Raw genomic sequence first — 5,000 nt, 5'->3', positions numbered from 1 at the left:
TATATGCTGTGGTGGATACATCCGTTGGTTGATACTAGAGGTCGAACCGTGCGACTTGACGCGCGCTCGCTCTTCACCCATGCTCACATGTGTGTGTGTGTGTTTAGGTTTGTGTACCATACCTCGTATGTCTCTCTGTGTTAGCACTCTCACTTTCAGCGCCCACGGTCCCGACAAGGATGCGGATCCGAGCACGCCATGCTGCGACAGCCTACCCCCCTATGATGGGGTCAGGACGGTCAGTTTGGTTAGAGTGTTGAGATAACTTGGTAGGCACTCAAGGATGTGTGCATCGGTCGGGTTGAGTCGTCCGATGCGCCATATGCGTTCAACGTGTCGATGTTCATGTGTCCTGCAGTTCACATTCTGACGCGCATTTAGCTGCGGTCTTCATCGATCCATGAGCCGAGTGATCCCCTGCCTAGGGTTTAACGTACACACCGAACTAGTTGATGAATGGAACCGAAGTCCATCCATCCATTATACACATACCAACACACAACTCTGGTTCCCTAGTACCACACTGCAGGCGCCCACGGCCCCGACGGTTGCGGAGCCGAGCACGCCAAAGTGCGACTGTCGATCACCCCGTTGTGACACGACAATCAGTCAGTGTATAAGGTACCCGGTACTACCAAAGTGTGCATCTTTACTGACCTTCGCCGAGGCAGTGGTATGTGTATCCCTTTGAAAGAGTTGCTTTCGCTCAACTCTACCAAGTGTGCTACACCATCTTGTGGTTGTAGCGTGCGCGTCAGCATATTGTTGCCGACGATGCGTTTGGCAACCTCACTCCGGACTTGTTGATGCGGTAATGATATGTCCATTATACACAAACCAACACACAACTCTGGTTCCCTAGTACCACACTGCAGGCGCCCACGGCCCCGACGGTTGCGGAGCCGAGCACGCCAAAGTGCGACTGTCGATCACCCCGTTGTGACACGACAATCAGTCAGTGTATAAGGTACCCGGTACTGCCAAAGTGTGCGTCTTTACTGACCTGCGCCGCTGTGGCACCAGACTTGCCCTCCACTTGATCCTTTTGAAGGATTTATGCTCAATTCATTCCAATTATGGACCATCGTTAGAGAGGTCCATATTGTTATTTCTCGTCACTACCTCCCCGTGCCGGGATTGGGTAATTTACGCGCCTGCTGCCTTCCTTGGATGTGGTAGCCATTTCTCAGGCTCCCTCTCCGGAATCGAACCCTGATTCCCCGTTACCCGTCGCAACCATGGTAGTCCTCTACACTACCATCAATAGTTGATAGGGCAGACATTTGCAAGATCTGTCGTCGGTCAAGCGACCATACGATCGGCATCCTTATCCAGACTTCAACTCAAGCCGCCCGGAGGCGATTGGTTTTACTAATAAGTGCACCAGTTCCACCGCCCGCAAGCGGACAGCGGTCCCGGCATGTTGCATGTATTAGCTCTGGCTTTTCCCACAGTTATCCAAGTAACTGATGGGTGGATGATCTTGTGAATTATTGGCTGTTGTACTGAGCCTTATGCGGTTTCACATTTCATTTATGTTGGTACTTAGACATGCATGGCTTAACCTTTGAGACAAGCGTATATTACTGGTAGGATCAACCAGAATTCGTCTTCGTCAATTGCTTGTTCGCTATTTTTTGTCTACCAGGGCACCCAGTCCCGCAGACTCTCTTTCTACGTTCATCAGGTGACACAATCTTTGGTTGTGACCACTCTCATTGGACCTGGCGGCAAGTCCACCGACTCCCACAAGCGCCAAATAACACACGAGCAAAGGTTGTTCAGGAGGATGTCAGATTATCGATGTACATCGTACACCAAACATTTGACGTACCGACGGCATTACACCCGCACGCCCCAACAGGACTATCAAGGCTCGCAATACGACCTGCGACTTACTGCGGCTCCTGAAGGTCCCCGTAGGACGACCATCACCAGTTAAGGTGTAGTTGACTTGTCAGGGCACGGTAGTCCCCACAAGCCCCGATTATTCGTGGATATCGTCCTACGATTGTTTCTGACTCCTTTTGCTCCCCGCAGGTCCCGTAGGACGACCATCACCAGTTAAGGTGTAGTTGACTTGTCAGGGGCACGGTAAGTCCCACAAGTCCCCGATTATTCGTGGATATCGTCCTACGAGTTTTTGTGACCCTTGGGTTCCCGAACTTTGCTACGATGGTTCTGCCTCCAGAGGAGACTTATGAACACTTCGTATCATTTCTTACACCGAACCATGGGATCGCGAGATTGCTCCCGGATCCCTAATCACCTTACATTTTCGTTTCGTTTCCGTACACTACGATGAGCTAATTCAATTTGTTTGTTCGTCTGGCGAACGTTTTATTGCGGAATTACCGCGGTACTTCCAGCCGGGTATGGCTGCCGTACGACCTACAGGATAGATCATCGAACCACTTTTCGTGCATATTGTCCGTCGAGGGTATCACCTCGATACCCCCAACAGACCTTTGGACACTTCCTCACTACTCCTTGGAGCAGCAATCAGGGAACCATATAGTAGGAACAGCCGAATATGGAACTCTTTTCGTACTTTGGACACCTCCTATAACTTGTATGGCGACTTCGGGGACCTTCATTTCGTTCTCAGTTGGTACCCCTATTTCGGTCTTTGGACACCTCGTCTTACCCGTATAACTCACTTTAGGTCCACTTATTTGCCTGATATCTCATCGTGAACCCGTTTTTCGTACACCGTACACACCTAGGAACACCACATATGCGTTTCCCTTTCGATCGTGAAGTTTTCAAATTTTTCGATTTTTGGTCCTAGAAATTCATGAACGGTGGGAGACCAAAATTTTTCATAAAAAAAAATTTTCACCGTTTGACCATAAAAACCTTCTTTTCGTACATACCCCATCATTTCTTCACGTTTTAGGCCATTTCTGAAATTTTCGCTTCGATAGTGTGTCCCCTATAATACAAAATGAACATTTTGCATCTCCCACAAGTGGCCATTTTTTTTCCGCCACTGAAGAACACGACCTCGGGAACTCGGACCTAGGACGTGGCCATGTAAGTCATAGGCCACCCCAACTTTTGCAAAATACTGTTTCTTTTCACTTTTCATGATCTAAGGCGCGTTCCGACGGCGTTTTGAACAAATTTATGAGAAAAAAAATTTTGACCCTCGGACCAAAATTTTTTCGTTCGGGGCCCCATGGCCTATGGCCAGTATGGGAACTCGGGATGCCGATATGACAAAATTTGTCAAAAAATCACTAAAAAGTCGCTATGGCCCATTATTTAGAGCTTGTTGAGACCTTTCTAAAACACCTTGGTTGACCCCTGTCCGATAAGTAGTTTTCGAGATATTCGAGAAAATGTGATTTTTTGGGACTTAGAAAATTTTTGACCCGTACCCTAAGAAAAAGTGATTTTTTCATAGGACAATTTTTTCTTCGCAAATACTGTTTGGTTTCACTTTTCATTATTAGAAACGCGTTCCGAAGCCATTTTCATCAAAATCTCGTGAAAAAAAAATTTCACCCCCGGACCAAAAGTTGGCCGTTCGGTGCCCTATGGCCTATGGCCAGTATGGGAACCAAGGATGCCGATATGCGAAAAAGTGTCAAAAAATCACTTGAAAGTCGCTATGGCTCATTAAATAGAGCTTGTAAAGACCTTTCTAAAACACCTTGGTTGACCCCTGTCCGATACGTAGTTTTCGAGATATTCGAGAATAATGTGATTTTTTGGGACTTAGAAAATTTTTGACCCGTACCCTAAGAAAAGTGATTTTTTCATAGGACAATTTTTTCTTCGCAAATACTGTTTGGTTTCACTTTTCATTATTAGAAACGCGTTCCGAAGCCATTTTCATCAAAATCTCGTGAAAAAAAAATTTCACCCCCGGACCAAAAGTTGGCCGTTCGGTGCCCTATGGCCTATGGCCAGTATGGGAACCAAGGATGCCGATATGCGAAAAAGTGTCAAAAAATCACTTGAAAGTCGCTATGGCTCATTAAATAGAGCTTGTAAAGACCTTTCTAAAACACCTTGGTTGACCCCTGTCCGATACGTAGTTTTCGAGATATTCGAGAATAAGTGATTTTTTGGGACTTAGAAAATTTTTGACCCGTACCCTAAGAAAAAGTGATTTTTTCATAGGACAATTTTTTCTTCGCAAATACTGTTTGGTTTCACTTTTCATTATTAGAAACGCGTTCCGAAGCCATTTTCATCAAAATCTCGTGAAAAAAAATTTCACCCCCGGACCAAAAGTTGGCCGTTCGGTGCCCTATGGCCTATGGCCAGTATGGGAACCAAGGATGCCGATATGCGAAAAAGTGTCAAAAAATCACTTGAAAGTCGCTATGGCTCATTAAATAGAGCTTGTAAAGACCTTTCTAAAACACCTTGGTTGACCCCTGTCCGATACGTAGTTTTCGAGATATTCGAGAATAAGTGATTTTTTGGGACTTAGAAAATTTTTGACCCGTACCCTAAGAAAAAGTGATTTTTTCATAGGACAATTTTTTCTTCGCAAATACTGTTTGGTTTCACTTTTCATTATTAGAAACGCGTTCCGAAGCCATTTTCATCAAAATCTCGTGAAAAAAAAATTTCACCCCCGGACCAAAAGTTGGCCGTTCGGTGCCCTATGGCCTATGGCCAGTATGGGAACCAAGGATGCCGATATGCGAAAAAGTGTCAAAAAATCACTTGAAAGTCGCTATGGCTCATTAAATAGAGCTTGTAAAGACCTTTCTAAAACACCTTGGTTGACCCCTGTCCGATACGTAGTTTTCGAGATATTCGAGAATAAGTGATTTTTTGGGACTTAGAAAATTTTTGACCCGTGACCCTAAGAAAAAGTGATTTTTTCATAGGACAATTTTTTCTTCGCAAATACTGTTTGGTTTCACTTTTCATTATTAGAAACGCGTTCCGAAGCCATTTTCATCAAAATCTCGTGAAAAAAAATTTCACCCCCGGACCAAAAGTTGGCCGTTCGGTGCCCTATGGCCTATGGCCAG

At 45.6% G+C, this 5,000-nt stretch overlaps 1 non-coding gene across 1 annotated transcript; it reads right to left on the bottom strand.

The window, feature by feature from the left end:
- Positions 1 to 271: 271 nt before the first annotated feature.
- LOC118516007 lies at positions 272 to 429 on the bottom strand. Its single transcript, XR_004907593.1, has one exon. It is a non-coding gene; the product is annotated as a 5.8S ribosomal RNA (ribosomal RNA).
- Between the last annotated feature and the right edge of the window lie 4,571 nt (positions 430 to 5,000).

The sequence above is a fragment of the Anopheles stephensi genome, unplaced genomic scaffold (assembly GCF_013141755.1).
Source record: "Anopheles stephensi strain Indian unplaced genomic scaffold, UCI_ANSTEP_V1.0 ucontig217, whole genome shotgun sequence".
Classification (NCBI taxonomy): domain Eukaryota; kingdom Metazoa; phylum Arthropoda; class Insecta; order Diptera; family Culicidae; genus Anopheles; species Anopheles stephensi.
The sequence above is the reverse complement of the archived record's forward strand: the minus strand, read 5'-3'. Positions and strand labels throughout refer to the sequence as shown.